General features: G+C 44.4%; 1 pseudogene; it reads right to left on the reverse strand.

Annotated features, from left to right (window-relative positions):
* Positions 1 to 1,285: 1,285 nt before the first annotated feature.
* On the reverse strand, positions 1,286 to 1,743 carry LOC144315151 (small ribosomal subunit protein eS24 pseudogene; annotated as a pseudogene).
* Between the last annotated feature and the right edge of the window lie 15,329 nt (positions 1,744 to 17,072).

The raw sequence follows: 17,072 nt of genomic DNA on the forward strand, positions 1-17,072 counted from the left end.
TGCCTCCCTCTCTGTGTCTCTTGTGAATAAATGAATAAAATATCTTTAAATAAATAAATAAAACATTCTCATCACCCAAAAAAGAAACCCTGTCCCATTAGCAATCACTCCCAACTGCCCCCCACATACACACACCTCTAGCCCTAGGGCACCATTAATTTACTTTCTCTCTCTATAGAATTGCCTACTCTGGACATTTCATATGAATGGAATCATACAACATGCAGTCTTTGTAACTGGTTTCTTTCTCTTATCACAATATATTCAAGGTTCAATCATGTTGCAGCATGTGTGAGTCCTTCTGTTTTTTTTCAAATAATATTCCATTGTCTGGATATACCACATTTGATTGCTTAAATGATAGATGTTTGGGTTATTTCCACTTTTTGGCGGTTATGAACAATATATCTACAAACATTTGTACTTAAGTTTTTATGTGGACATAGATTTTCATTTCTCTTGGGTTTATTAGGAGTGAAATTTCCCAGTTGTATGGTAACTGTATGTTTATCTTTTTGAGGAACTTCCAGACTTTTCCAAAGTCTGTACCATTTAGGTTCCCACCAACAGTATATGAGCGGTTCCTTACAACACTTATTATGTTTTGTCTTTTTAAAAATCCTAGTCATCCTAGTGAATGTGAAGTAGCACCTCATTGTGATTTAAATGTGCAGTTCCTTGATGACTAATGATGTTAAAGCCTCTTTTCATCTGTTTATTGGCCATCTGTAATCTTCTTTGGAGAAGTGTCTATTTCAGATCCTTTGACTATTTTGAAATTAGGTTGTTTTTTATTATTGATTCTAAGTGTTCCTTATATATTCTAGGTATAAGTTGCTTATCCGATGTATGATTTGTAGATATTTTCTCTTCTGTAAGTTATCTTTTTACTTTCTTGGTGGTAGCCTTACAAAACTTTTTAATTTTGATGGTTTATCTTTTTTTCTTTTGTTGCTTGTGCTTTTGGTGTCCTATCTAAGAATGCTTGTTCTAATCCAAGGTCATAAGTATTTATATTTTTTCTAAGAGGTTTTTTCTCCACATAAAAGTTCTTAGTTTTTGTTTGTTTGTTTGTTAAGATTTTATTTATTTATTTTAGAGAAAAAGAGAGCACAAACATGGGGAGAGGGAGGGGGGAGTAGAGGGAGAGGGAGAGTGACAAGCAGACTCTGCTGAACACTAAGCCTGACATAGGGCTTGATCTCAAGACCCTGAATCATGACCTGAGATGAAACCAAGAATTGGCTGCTTAACTGACTGAGCCACCAGTGGTGCCCCAAAAGTTCTTAGCTTTTTAACCCTCTCATGAAAAATCTGTAGTCACCACAGATAGAGTCACTGCAGAATCTTTATTCTTTTTGTTGTCCCATTTCCAGCACCAACACTAGCATTTTCAGTCCTCCTGACTTTCTTCATTCTGTTCTTGCATTCCTTTCACTGTTTTCTTGAGGTCTTTTTCTTTTCATACAGGCCATGTCTTGCAAGTCTATCTTTGGGTTCATTTTTCTTTACATCATCCAAGGAATAATAAATCATGCCAAAGCCAGTTGTCTTGCCACCCCCAAAATGGATCCTGAATCCAAATACAAAGATGACATCTGGTGTGGTCTTGTACATTTTGACTAGTTTTCCCCCAAAATCTGTCTTAGGTACTGTTACCTTTTTGGGGTGAAGAACATTAATGACCATCGGCTTCTGCTGAAGTAGTCTGTTGGTCAAGAACTTCCTGGTCTGGATAGTTACTGTGTCATTGATAATGATGGCCAAGCTTCAAGCAGCCAGGCAGGAAGAGAGATTTCTAAGAGTTTTATTGTTTGGGCTCTAACATTTTGGTCTAGGATCCATTCGAGTTAATTTTGACATATGTACACTTTGAGGTAGGGACCTTTTGTACATGAATATTCAGTTGCTAGAAAGACTATTCTTTCCCCATTAAATTGTCTTCACATCCTTGTTGAAAATCTATAAATATGAATCAGAGTTTATTTTTGGACTTTCAATTCCATTTCATTGGTTTGTATGTCTGTTCTTATATGAATACCACGCTTTCTTGATACTGTAGCCTTGTAGTCAATTTTTTTTTTAAGATTTCAAAAATTTATTTGACAGAAAAAGAGAGAGCGCATAAGCAGGGGGAGTGGGAGAGAGAGAAGCAGCTTTCTGGCTGGGCAGGGAGCCTGAGGCAGGGCAGGATCCTAGGACCCTGGGATCATGACCTGAGCCAAAGGCAGAGCCGGTACCCCACCTTGTAGTCAATTTGACATGTGCAAGTCCCCCACTTTGTTCTTCTCTGTTTTGGCTATTGAGGGTTCTTTGCATTTTCTTTTCTTTCTTCTCTTTTCTTTTCTTTTCTTTTCTTTTTTTAAAGATTTTATTTGTTTATTCATGAGAGGCAGAGAGAAAGAGAGAGACAGAGAGACAAAGAGACAGAGACAGAGACACAGGCAGAGGGCAAAGCAGGCTCCATGCAGGGAGCCCAACGTGGGACTCCATCCGATCTCCAGGATCAGGCCCTGGGCGGAAGGCAGTGCTAAACCGCTGAGCCACCTGGGCTGCCCTTCTTTGCATTTTCATATGAATTTCAAGATCAGTTCATCAATTTCAACCAAAAAGGCACTTGGGATTATATAGAGATTATGCTGAATCTGTAGGTTAGTTAGGGAGAATTGCCATCTTATATTAAGTCTTTGGGATGCCTGGGTGGCTCAGTAAATTAAGCATCTTATTTGATTTGGGCTCAGGTCATGATCTCATGGTCATGAGATTGAGCCCTGCATCCTGCTTTGTGCTCAGCTGGGAGTCTGCTTCAGATTCTCTCCCCCTCTCCCTCTCCCTCCTTGTGTTCTCTCTCTCAAATAAATAAGTAAATAAAATCTTTAAAAAAATATTAAGACTTCTTCATTTATTTAGGTTTTCTTTAATTTCTTTCAATATTGTCTTTCACTTTTCAGTGTTTGAGGCCTGTACTTCAGAAGTTAAATTTATTCCTTTTTAATTTTTTCAATGCTATTATAAATGTAATTATTTTCTTAATTTCACTTTTGAATTATTCACTGCAAGTATATACAAGAACAATTTTTGTTTTGTATCTTGTATGTACAGTTTATATTTTTTTGATGTATTGATCTTGTATTCTGTAGCTGACTTCATTAATCAGTTTTAGTTTTTAGTGCATTCCTGAAGATTTTGTCTATTCAGGGGCCCCTGGGTGGCTCAGTGGCTGAGCATCTGCCTTTGGCTCAGGGCATGATCCCAGGGTCCTGGGATCGAGTCCCACATCAGGCTATCCACAGGGAGTCTGCTTCTCCCTCTGCTTACATCTCTGCCTCTCTCTAACTGTGTCTCTCATAAATAAATAAATAAAATCTTAAAAAAAAAAGGTTTTGTGTATTCAAGATTACATTGTCTGCAAACAGATAGTTGGAGGGAAGATCACATAGAATAGTGCATATGTCTGGTATGTAGTGAGCTCTCCATAGGTGACAGCTTGTCTCATGCTTCCTTGTTAGGTGCTATTCCCCTCCTGCTACCACAGGTGGAGGTTCTCCTCCTCTGCAGTCAATCCTCCGCAGGCCATCTCTGCCTGGCTGGATTTCCAAGGACTGAACTACAGGCAAGGCTGCCGTGCCTGAACCAATTTACTCTAAGCCCTGAACACCACTTTCAGCCCCCTCATTGGCCCTGGCTCTAGCATCTTCTCCCAGGCAGAAAGCAATCCCAGACCCAAACTGTGCCCGCCCCCATGGTGTCCCCAAACAGAAAAAGAACAGAAGTGCAGGTTTTCACAGCTCTGCATTCCATCTTCCCAAGATGAGTCCTGTGGGGAGGGGGTCCTTTGAGTGTGAGGGAAAGATATGGAGAGAACCTACCTTAGCAGAGGATCCTTCAAACCAAATTGTGACTGACTCCAAATAAACCAAAGTAAAAAAAAAAAAAAAAAGCTACATAAATGCTAATTTTATATTAAAATTATAATATCTAAACATTCTGCCCCCGTGTATATTACATACCTGTAAAGCAGTTTCCAAACACTCAACACATTTCATTGCTTGCACACAAGGGCTGGGCCCTGTCCTGGTGTCAGGACCATGGTTCTACCTTGAGGTGCCCAAGTTCAGTGACAGAGATGAGGTGAGCTGTGCCAGGTGGGCTTTGCCGGCTCCCTGACAGAGTCTACCTTGAATAAGCTCTTACACTGTGTTGTGAGTTCGGCTTTCAAGTGCACAGTCTCCTCTTCATTGAGGGGATAGGGCCAAGGGTATTCATGGGCCTTTGGATACGCATTGGGTTTCCTGGCAGTCTCCAGAGTGGACCCAGGCCTTGATGGGGATGGAGGCCCTGCTGCCTCTGAGAAGCGTACCCTTCACCCAGCATGAGGCCAGGCTCATCACCAACCTCTGCCCTAACTGCCTGATGCCTTGTCCCCTCCACATGCGGGGCAGGGGCTGAGGCCAGTCCTCCAGCAGGAGCTGAGCGTCAACGACCACCCATTGCTTGTGCTCCCTCTTCCCAGCCTCTGTCAAGTCAAGGCAATAAGGCCTTTTCCACAGGGCCACAGGGAGGATGAGGTTGGCAGTGAGCACAGTGCAGGGGCTCAGTGAGGGTCTGTCACCTTCCTGTGTCCCTCTTACATGGGGTAGAAGGCATAGTGGTCAACACGTGCAGTTCACTTCCTCTGAGTCAGGTGCTATGCTTGCCCCCTTTAATGAGGCCTCATTCAGTCCTGGAGTCAGGGCCCCACACTGTGCCCTGGTCTGAGAGCACAGTCAGCGTCCGCTGCTCTGGAGCACGGTAAGCAGCAGGGCCAGGGATGACAACTCCAGGCAGAAGAACCTTCTCAGCCTAAGCCCTGCCTGAGGGAGGCCAGGCTGGGCTGCGCTGCACGCCAGTCCCTGGAGGGCACAGGGGCCCAAGAGTGGATCCCCCCGCCTCGTTGGAGCCCAGGTCCCCACCTCCATACCTCCCCCACCCCAGGGAATCACACAGCTGCACTCAACCAACACAGGATTGCTCAGAGATATTATTCCCCACGCTGAAAAAAAAACCAAGGCTATTATGAGCAGAGTCTGTTGAAAGAAGGGCTGAGAGCATTTTGGAGAAGCATTGCTGTTAGTCGGTTTTATGGCACATTTGCATTTAAATAGATTCTTTAACTCTTTTTCTGAACTTCACAATAATACAGCCTTAAAGTGCTGACTAATAGGGTGGCGTGTACTTAATTTTCACTTTAATTTTAACACTGATACATTGTCTTATCGTAGCCGTTCCAGCTCAAATGACACTTGCAAAAACGCAAGTTTTAAATGTGTTTTTTTGTTCTTTTTGGTTAAAAATCAGACAGCTCCTGGACCTGCGTTACAGAAAAGGTGCTCATCTTGTCGGTGGGCCCAGCTGTCCCAGGCCTGAGCTCTTCCTAGAATTCAGCCAGCCGTGGCTCCCACCTTCGACCTTGGCAAGCTGCAGCCTCCTGCAGGAGAGCCCTGCCAGGAAGGGCTCCGCACGCTGAGAGCCAGACCTCCCTGGGCATCAGCCAGGGGAGTGCTGGTCTGGCTCATACCGCCTCTCAAGAGCTGATGATTACGTGTTTAGGAAATTTGCAAGCCAGTTTCTCAACTGCCAGTTTCTCAACAATCATTATTAAGAATTAAATGATGTCAACTTATAAGTAAACAAAATATATTTAAAAATAAAGGTAAAATATACTCCAAACGCATTACTTCATTATTATTTTATTCCTCCCTCTGCCCCCGAGCTCATTCACATCCATGATAGAAGGACTATATAATAGTTCAGTAAGGTTATGCTGGTGGCTTAAAATTGGCCCCAGTGGGAACATTTACAACCCAGTACCCCTTTTTTTCAAAGAGGCAGTTGCTAACTGTGAACCAGCATACCACTGAGAGCAACGGGCCCAGCCCTGAGTAACTATGAGCCTTTTTTGGTCTTTTCAGCCAGGGTGGACAGCCCCAGGTGGCCTCCTCCTAGGACCATGGCTCTCAGCATTCCAGGGGTGGCTTGGCCAGTCCCAAAGGCCTATAGGATTTCTCTTGATGTAGCCCAAAGTAGCAAACAAAAGCAGCTGGATGAGACTGCTAAGGGGGTCTGTCTGGTTCCCTGCACGCTCCCTCCCTCTCTGAACTCTGAGAAAACTCCCTGCAGAGATCTCTACCTACTCCTCTCCTTTGGCCTTGGACCCACCTCTCCTAGGAGATATCTGGGGCCTTAGGCCCAGCGGTGCTCTGATCCTAAGGACATCTCAAGGTCCTGGCCTCCCACCTGGATGGCAGGAGGAGCATGTCACTGATTTCTCAACCTCCAGCCCCTTCTCAGGTCTTCATCTCACGGGGCTCTTGTGATGCCCCTCCTCTCCTCTAGGACCCACACTGGCTCCCTGCTACCTGCCCAGCCCTTGACAACTCTCCTCCCTGGCTCTCAGGGACCTGCCCTACCCTGAGGTTCAGTCACTGTGATTAGAATGAGAGGCTCCAAAAGAAGGTGCATGAAAGATACCTTTTACATTTTACATTGTACATTTTAGCTGGTTAAAAAAGGGAATGCTTGCCCATTCTGACATGACTGAGGCAAAGCATTCTTTTTGTCAAAAGAGAATCAGTGAAATGGCCCCAGATGCCAATTGCCAGAGTTTTCCACCCCATGACCTCCTATCCTCCACTATTGCTCTCCTTTCCTCTTCCCTCCCTTTCTAAATCCTGCCTCTGCTCCAGGGCCCACATGAGGGCCACCACCACTTCCCAATCCTTTGCCCCTTGAAATAAAGCATGGTAAGTGGGTTCTTTAAAAGACAGAGCAGAAGCACCATATCCCTGCCATGTTCTAGGGTAGAGTGCAAGCCTATGATGCAGGACTTGCCCAAAGGTCCTGGGACTCTCATCCATACCCTCATCTAGAACATAAAAGGCCTAAGAGTTGGGATGGGGGGGGTTTCCCCTTCACCTCAAGCACAGAGAGGGGCAGAGCACTTTAGCAAAGCACTTGAAGGGCTTGATCAGCATTCTGTGTGGTTTGGGGAGCATCATGGATGAATGTGCAGTGCCTGCCTGGAAAATGTGCAAGTGAGAGGCAGGCTAGCTCTGGTTTTCAGCACAGAGCCAAGCAGAGGTGGGAAGTGAGATGCTTTCCCTAGGGTGACATCAAGGCAGGGTGAGCTGAGTTTTAAAGGATGGCCAGAATTGAGAAAAGCCTAGAAGATTAAGGAGGGCATCATGGGCAAGAGGAACAGAGCACACATGCAGAGGCTCTAGTAGAAATGGTTTGTTCCAGCCTCAGGGGTCCCCTAGGTTGGCTGAAGTGCAGAGTCTTGCCAACCAGAGGGAGAGACACTGGAGAAGGCACTTAGGGCCAGGTCAGTGCCCTGCCTCCTTGACCACTCTCCCTCCTGCTTGGTCTCCTGTGCCAGCTTCCCCAGGGCCACTTCATCTCCCTGTGCCCTCTAACCTCTCTAGATTTTAATCCCCCTTATGCTGTGAGAGCTGCCAGTTCAAACTCCACCTCTGGACTCCTCCTCCTCCTCTAGGAACACCTCCTTCACATCTCCACTCCACATTGCCAATCAACTTTTCAAACACAATACATCCAACTCTGAACTCATAATTTTTCTCTCAAAGTCTGTTCTGTTTTCCTCATCTCTGTGAATTACAACACCATCCTTCCAGCCAGAAGTCATGGGTCTCCTCTGTCCACATAAAATGTATCACCACACCTGGTCAGCTGTCTCTCCAATGGTCACCTATATCCAGCTATTTCTCGCCATCTCCAATACATCCTCTCTGTCCAAACAGCCACCATCATCTCTTATCCAGACATCTCTTATCATCTCCAGCTGCCCCCTGTATACTCTGCTCCCCATGGCTTACTCTTTAGACAGTAGCCACAATGCTTTTTCTGAAAATGTAAATCAAATCATATTACTTCACAGCTTAAACCTTCCAATTGCTTCCCATAGCACCCAGAATTAAAGCAGGAGCTCTACCCTGGCCTAGGGAGCCCTGTGTCTGGGTCCTTAGGCTCCAGGTTCATTATGTGCCCTCCAAAGGCCCCAGAGACCCTGTCCTCCTCCGCCCTCACCAGAGTACACCTCTCCTGACTTGGGGTTTATGCACAAGCTGGTCATCCCATCTGAAATGCTCTTCCTCAGCTCTCATTCTTGAGGACTCAGCTTAAATCTCTTCTCCCTGGGTTCACCTTCCTGGTCTCCTGACAGCCTTCCACAGAGATTTCTTCCCTCTGCCCCCACCCTTTAGCTACCATCTTAGCACTTGGTTTTCTTCACAGAAAGAAGCACTTAGTTTTCTTTCTTTTTTTTTAAATTTTATGTATATTTTTTATTGGAGTTCGATTTGCCAGCATATAGTATAACACCCAGTGCTCGTCCCGCCAAGTGCCCCCCTCAGTGCCCGTAACGCAGTAACCCAAACCCCCTGCCAACTTCCTCTTCCACTACCCCTTATTTGTTTCCCAGAGTTAGGAGTCTCTCATGCACTGTCACCCTCTCTGATATTTCCCATTCATTTTCTCTCCTTTCCCCTTTAATCCTTTTCACTATTTTTTATATTCCCCAAATGAATGAGACAATATAATGTTTGTGCTTCTCTGATTGACTTACTTCACTCAGCATAACACCCTCCAGTTCCATCCACGTCGAAGCAAATGGTGGGTATTTGTCATTTCTAATAGCTGAGTAATATTCCATTGTATACATAGACCACATCTTCCTTATCCATTCATCTTTCGATGGACACCGAGGCTCCTTCCACAGTTTGGCTATTGTGGACATTGCTGCTATAAACATCGGGGTGCAGGTGTCCTCACGTTTCACTGCATCTGTATCTTTGGGGGTAAATCCCCAGCAGAAGCACTTGGTTTTCTTCTCATTCATCCCTGCAAGGATCCAGGGGCAATACTGAGAGCTGTCCTAGGTGCTGGACACATAGCTAGCAAAACACCAAGCTCTAGATCCTTGCCTCCAGGAGTCAAATCCCATCTCACCTTCATTCTGTCAACAATTCAGATGCCATAGATGGGGTTATCCTCTCCTTCCCAATGCCCACCTCCCATTTATCACCCCATCAGTGGGGCATTTCCATCCTCTTCCTTGTATCAAAGGCAAGCCACCTCTCTGTCCCTACCCATGGCCAAATATGACCTTGAAGCCACCAATTGCATTTTGATCTCCAGAACCCCCCAGCCAACCTACCCAGTGATATGGGCATCATTGGTTTCTGGCTTATGAAAAGGGCCTTGTCTGCAGATACCACAGTCTCACTGAATAGTAGGGGCAGAGAAGTGGGGAGGAGAAGAGGCAGCAATGTACAACTATACTTGGGGCTGTCTTCTCACCTCCCTGCTTTACCTCCTTGATAATGTTTATACCATTTTCAAAGAGCTTCCTAAAGCCTTGTTTTCTGTGTCAGCAGGCTTTGAGGATGAACTGCTCTGATATCTTCCTGGCTTGAGGTCTAGGGCGGTTATGGATAAGCAGAGGCATTTTTATGAGGTTACAGAAAGATACCCTGGAGCACCTGGCTAGCTCAGTTGGCAAAGCATGTGACTCTTGATTTTGGAGTTGTGAGTTTAAGTCCCACGTTGGATGTAGGCATTACTTAAAGATAAAATTCTTTAAAAAACAAAACAAAAAGGAAAAACATTGACGTTTAGGAGTTACTTTTGTTTTATTTTTGTTTTGTCTTGTTTTTGTTTACTTTCTATTGTGGAAAATTTCAAACACATTCAAAAGTAGAGCTAACTGAGTAGTAAACCTCTGTATACCTCCCTTTGTGCCAGTCCTGGTTCATCTTTATCCCACCCCCCAGAGGAATTTTGAAGCAAATTCCAGAATTCAAAACATTTCACTTGTACATATTTTCATGGTACCTCTGAAAGATAAGGAATGTTTTGTGTAAATATAATCCCAATAATCCCATCTAAAAAATTTGGACAATTTCCTCATCTCACCAAAGATGCAATCAATATTCATCTTTCCCTACTTATTTCATAAATTTTTTTAAAGATTTTATTTATTTATTAGAGCACAAGCAGGGGGAGTAGCAGGGAGAGGGAAGGGGAGAAGCAGGTACTGCTGAGCAAGGAGCTAGATGTGGGCCTCGATCCCAGCACCTCGGGACCATGACCTGAGCCAAAGGCTGACGCTTAACCAACTGACCCACCCAGGTGCCCCCAAATGGTTTTGTTTTTGTGGTGTATTTAAATCAGAATCCAAGTAAGGTCCACACTTGGCTATTGGTTGATAAAGCTCATAAATCTTTTTTAACGTTTAACTTCCCTCTGCCTTATCTTGCTCTTGTGATGTATTTATTAAAGAATATGTTTCAGCTTTGGACATTCTTTTCATCTCTTGCCACTGTCTCTGCTTCCTGTGACAGTCTGGGTTCCTCTCTGTCTTTTCTGAGGGCCAGGTGGGGGAAGGGGCTTGGGGGGCGGGCGGGCTAGCTGTGATGTCATCATTCAATGAATGCCTCTGTTTTGGAGAACACGTCCCTTCCTGAGCAGGGCCAGGTACTCCTGTGACCCCTGTCCCCTGGGGCCAATCTCTCCAGGGTACCCTGATATCCCTGGCTGCCTGTACTGGGGTAGGGCAGCTGGTGGGCTCCGGGCCTGTCAGTGTTCATCAGAGACCATTGGGAGCACACTTGGTGGTCAAAGTCAGGTTTGTGGTCTCCTTGCGTTGAGAGAGGCCCAACACGGAGAAATGTGGGTGTCTCGGTGAGTGTTAGGAAGGACCTAGGGTCTGATTGGACTTGAGTCTTTGATTTGGGGGAAGCTCAGGGAGTGAGCAGTGCAGCAACAAAGCAACGAAGACTGATCCTGTGACGACATAATGTATTTCATCTAGGAGTCGCAGGGCATAAAGTAGGCTAACCTGTCATCAGTAGAGACGCCTTGGTCATCTGCCTTAGTCAGGAAGGGGTGGTGGTCTCTGGGACATTCTTCAGGTGGGTCAGTGCTCCGGGTGCTGTCACTGCTCAGGTGTAGTCAGGGACTGTCCTGCTGTTCTCTGTGTCTAGTCACAGAGTAGCCTTGTCTTGATGTAGGTGTTCTGTGCAACTGCTTGTGTCCAACAGGAGAAGAACATGGCCTGGTTGTAGGTGCCAGGCCAGCTCCCAGATATCAGGGTGCGTTTGCATCTTTCTCAGGCCTTACCTGCACCTGCAATTTCCATCCCAAAGCCCGGGTGTGGTGTCAGCCCCCCGAGCTCAGGGCCTGCAGGCTTCTCAGCTTCCTGAACGTGCTAGGCCAAGGACCACACAGAGAGCTGCTTCCCGTATTTGCTGCCTTCTCTCTGCGGTGCTTTCTTGGCCTAGTCTCTTTACCTTTGGGATTTATGCCTTTTTTAAAAAACGTTGTTTTGTCCCTTGACTATCAGAGGACTTCGGAGGGGTTGCAAAGGCATGTGATCCCCAGCACGTATGACTGGTGGCCCTTAGAGCTTTCGTCTAGGGCGGACTTGCCAGAGAACTGTGCCTCAGTGAAGTCCTGCCCCCCAGTGAGGGGATGCCTGGTACTTATGTCCAATAAATCCCCTCCTTGTGAAACTACAGAAATGGGTGGACCAAAGGCTGATTGGAATCAAGAAGGTTCCAATTCCCTTTATTTAATGAGAACTGCATTTTTTTTTTTTTTCTGCTGGCACTCTACTTCATCATCTGATTTTGCACCGAGGCTGTGTCATCACAGGGAGTCTACCGGATTCATTTGTTTTTCCAAAGTGGATTCCCATGACTGAGTCACTTTATTTCTTTATATCTGGAGCAGTAGAAATATTTGCTTCTTAGAAACTGTCAAGGCAGCAAATGGACACTTTAATAAGAACCATACTTCTCATCTGTGAGATCCAGTATTTTTAATTAGCTAGCTGGACAGCCACTTGTCTTCTTTAAGGTATAAATTATTAAAGGCCACCGGAGGAAAACATCCATTTAATGCAATGACATGCTTACAACCATTTATGTCTCAGTAACTTGGCTTTGCTCAGTTGTACTCTGTGGAGAAATAATGGCAATAGTACAAAAGAATCATCACTAGGATGTGATCCCAGGGAGCCAAGAATGTTCCACCACTGTCAAAATTACACATCCCTAATAATGTGTTAAAGGCACAGGAAACATCTTTGTTGTCATTGAAGCAAGTCCCAGCACTAGGGATGGAAAGTCTGATTCTGGCTCTGCAAATCCCCACATGTTTAATGGGGCTCATGGCACACTCATCGAGAAGAAAGTGGGAGATGGTCAGTGCCAGAGCTGTACAAAATGGTCTGTGATGAAATCAATTTATAACCCCTTTTTAAAAAGCTTCTTCATCTATATATAATCACATTTTTAAAGAACTGTATTTGTATATAGGCTGGGATTTACTACTAGAAGTGAATGTAATCTCTGAATATAACATAAGGAGGGCATGTCATTAGGAAGCAATCATTGTCATTAATGGTAGGTACAATATTAGCAATAGCACTGCCTACTGTGACTTATAGGGCAACCCTTGGGTGCCACATATGGTGCACATTTCATTGTTCCCACAGCCCTGTTTAGCCGGTGAGGAAAGAAAGCCAAAGAGGCTGGTGACATTACACAGAGATGATGCTCTGGTCAAACCTGGATCTGCCTCAGCTCAGGGTCTCCTCCAGGAAGCCCTCTCTGACCTTTACACACCATCTATAGCCATATCTTGGCCATACCCTGGGGCCGCTATGCATCTATCCGCACTCCCCATCCTCCATCCCCCGCCCCCCTTGCCCTAGACTACAAGACCAGGCTGAGAACTCCTTCCTCATTTATTCTCAGCCCTGGCCCAAAGCAGCCTCTGAATAAATTCCTCCAAAATGAACCCTGTCAAGTCAGGCCCCTCCTTCCTTTGTGGCGAGGTATAGCCACCTCTCTATCCCCATGTGGTCCTCTGACTCATGCTCACTGGCACCTGCGGTGTGAACTCTGTGAAAGGGGCCATCGCTTACAGATGCAAATAAAGCATGACATAACCAGTGTTGGAAATGAGTCTTTTCTAAAAAAGGAACACCACAAGGGAGAAGGGGCAAATGTCGAGAGATGGCCAGTAGACCATGAGGACAACCCTCTGCCAAGAGATATATTTTGTAACTGAAATCTTGCTGGCAGCTCCCTGCAAGTAAGCAAAGGCAGGAAGGGTCTGGGGAGTTTGTTGTGAAGGCCAAAAGTCTGTGCAGTTGGAGCAGTGGGGACAGCCCAGGATAAGGGACCACAGCTGAAGGACTGAGGAAGCACCAAAAGCCTCATCTGAAACTTAGCCCCATATTCATATCCGTGTTTGAAGACGAAATAGTATTCACAAGAAACAGAGTCCGTGGGTCTGGAGGGGAATACCAGGTAGATTAGAAGTGGATAATTCTATCAGACTTTACAGTGAAGTACAGTCTCCAAGCCGAGACTGTCTGCCGTTGAATTCTGCTGTGCCACTTTCCAGGGCATGGGATCTTGGACCAGTTTTTAACCTGTCTGCCCCAAACCCTCTGTAAAATGGGGATGATGCTAATATGGATTTAACTGGGTTGTTCTGAAGATTAAGAAGGTTAGTACCAGTGAAGCACTCCGACCAACCACCGCTGCCAATGTGGGCTGAGCACCTGCTAAATGTCAGCGCTGTTGGAAGTGCCATACATGTGCTAAGTCACAAGATCCACTTAGAGTCCCCAGGAGGCTGGTACTTGTATTAGCATCATCCCTATTTCACAGATGCAGAAATGAATGTACAGGTTACCTTTTATCTTTCCTGAGATCACACAGCTAAGAAGCAGCAAAGCCGGGGGTTCGATCTAGATATTCTGGAACCACAATCTGTCTTCCAAAAACTGTGCTATTCTGTGTTGCAAAAATACTTTTTTGTTAGTATCAAGGTACCTATTGTAGGTTGAATTGAACTGTTTTTCCCCGAAAGATCTATTGAAATCCTAACACCTGGTATCTGTTTGTTCTCATTTGGGTGGATTTTTCACCACCATCCCCCGACATGTGTCTAAATCTGTTAGGGATATTTCCCATATGTAAGTGCTCATGTAACTGTTGATGGGACTCATCAAATGAACAGGTCCTCTGTGATAATACCACACATGGCCTTGAGTAATGAAAGCAAACTCAGTAAATGAAAATTCCATTTTACCCTAAAATAAATTCTTTTAAGGAGCATGGATTACATTCTGCTCCACTGTTAACCTTTGAAATAGAGTTGCCTCCTCTCCTCTGTCCCTCACCCCCCCCCCCACCATGATCTCTCTGTGTAGGAAGAAGAAATGAGAGGGAGGAAACATTGTCCCTGTCATTTCTATCTGACCAAGAAGCAAGGACTGGTTGGTGATCTGGAAATGGCAGGGTCCATTGGCATGTCCCCTGGAGGCAAGAAAGAATGGGATCCAGGGCACACCCAGGGTCTGACGGGACATTTTGAGCCAGCAGGTGTAAGCCAGAGCTCAGCAAGGACCTCAGGCTCTGACAAGGAAGTATCGAGCAGATAAAAGCTAGAAATTTCTACACCCACTGAAGACCATGTCTGAGAGTAGGGAGGCAGAATGTAGAACTCACAGCTGCACAATATTTTTGTGAAAGAATGGAAGGGCACCAACTGCCATATTACAGAGGCTAATTCTGAGTGGAGGGGACAACAGATGGCTTCTGTTTTGTTTTCATTTTATTTTGTTCTGTGGTTTTGTTTTGTTTGTTTTTGGTGCTTTCCATGTGTTCTGCAACAAACACCTATGATTTCTGGAACTGGAAAAGTTATTTTTAAGAATATGAGCATGGGGTAGGGAGAAGATGGTATATATTGTAAGACATCATGAGTGATGACATAAAAGTCACTATATAAAAGATCACCATTGAAAGACAAGCTGGAAAGTTTAAAATTTTACTGTGAAAAAAATAGTTCGCAACTGATAAGAAGTGTTGAAACCTTGTATAGCAAAGAATTTGTCAGTGTCTGCCGTGTTCGAATCAGTGACTTGGGGCTCCTGACTTGGGGCTCTTACCCTGGCCATTCCCTCTGCTCCAGCACTTTCCCCCAGACTTCTGCCTGGCATCCTTCCTCACTGCCTCCACGTCTCTGCACCAACATTCATCAGACTACTTTGAATAGAAAAGCACCTCCCACATCCTATCACATGTATGTCTGTTGTCTTCTTCCCCTCCCTGGAAACTCATCTCCATGGTAGCAGGGACTGTACCATTTGTTCATTGCTACAACTCTGGGGCCTGAAACAATAGATATAATAGGTACTCATTACATATTTGTTGAATGAATGAATGAATGAATGAATGATAAACTAAGGAATGCATGCATGAAACTAGATATTTCAGGGGGTGGCACCAGCGTCACTTTCTGGCACTGGGTCAGGAGACCCAGGTCCCCTCCCCACTGGCTCCCTGAGGATGACACATAACACTAGGCTCTCAAAACAAAGTAATGGCCTTGGCCCCAAATTCCAATGTATTCAGTCCCTGGTGAGTTCTTCTAGTCCAGAAGAAAAAGAATTTAAAGAAATTGGACATGTAGAACACACTGGGGTCCCTAAATACTAACTCCCGCTAAAAGGAACCAGGATTCCTTAGAGAAATGACTGATTCCAGATGTGGGGAATATAGCATATTCAGTATATAACATAAACCTGGCACATCTTGTCATCCCTGAAAACAAGGAGCTCTCAACCATGACCAGAGTGATGACAAAAACAACCCAAGAGCCAGCTTAAAGGAACTCCCATTGCCCAAAGGTGAGACCATTTGAATAATGATAACAATGTCTGGAAACACACCAACTATATGAAAATCGATGAATTCACATTGATACTAAAAAAAAAAAAACAAACAAATTAATCAATCATCTTGGGAAGTTGCTAAGGCACAAATTTCTCCTGAAAATCAATAAAAGAAAGGAAAGAATTGAGCATTTATCCTGCTTTTCTCTATAGACTATATTTCAAGATAATCAAATAAAGAGGGTATGTTTCCTTCTCTAGAAAGCCATTCAAGCTAATAAATGAAGAAGGAATAAGATAATTAGAAAATCACCATTTTGTGAATTCCTAATGAAAAACAGATCCAGGTAGTAATAATTAATGACTGCAAACCATTCACTAAAAGCCAATGGAGAATATTATAATGAATGGATCAGGGTGAAAAACAAAACCCACTGATCAATGTTAGCATCTTCAAAAGTGGGCAACCAGACTTTATGTACCTGTTGGGGTGATGTGATGCTGGAGGAAGCTCACAGCTCCACCTAGGAAGTTATTTTGGAAAAAGGAAACTGGTCTGAATCTAATGAAGGCTTTGACTCTAACTCTCAGGAGAAGGAGCTATCAAGCATAGAATTACAGGCTAACAGACAGTCCCAGGAAACAATAAGCCAAATCCAGAAATGTTAGAAATCCAACTAGACAGATAACTCAGATTTTTCAATAGACATCTAGCATAAAAAAAAGAGGACAGTGTTGTTAGATCGGAAGAGAGTTGAGACATAACAACCAAAGAGTGTGTGGCTCTTATTTACACTCTGATTTGAACAAAACAACTATAAAAATACGTTTTTGAGATAATCAGGGAAAAGCAAATATAAGCCAGATATTAGATACTATTAGAAATTACTTATTTTGTTGAATATGATAATATTGTGGTTAGAGTTTTTAAGTTATTACTTTTCTAGGTACATATGGAAGTATTTTCATGTAAAAGTATATATTCTTTGGGATTTATTTTTATTTTTTTATTTTTTTTTTAATTTTTTTTTTAATTTATTCATGATAGGCACACAGTGAGAGAGAGAGGCAGAGACACAGGCAGAGGGAGAAGCAGGCTCCATGCACCGGGAGCCTGACGTGGGATTCGATCCCGGATCTCCAGGATCGCGCCCTGGGCCAAAGGCAGGCGCCAAACCGCTGCGCCACCCAGGGATCCCTGGGATTTGCTTTAAAATACTCCAGCAAAATATATAAGTGGGAGAATAGCTGAGACAAGAATGTTGAAAGGTGGTGGGTCTTTGTAGGTTTGGCTATTGGCCTCTGTAGCTTTACAGTC

Source organism: Canis aureus, chromosome 6 (assembly GCF_053574225.1).
Source record: "Canis aureus isolate CA01 chromosome 6, VMU_Caureus_v.1.0, whole genome shotgun sequence".
Lineage (NCBI taxonomy): Eukaryota > Metazoa > Chordata > Mammalia > Carnivora > Canidae > Canis > Canis aureus.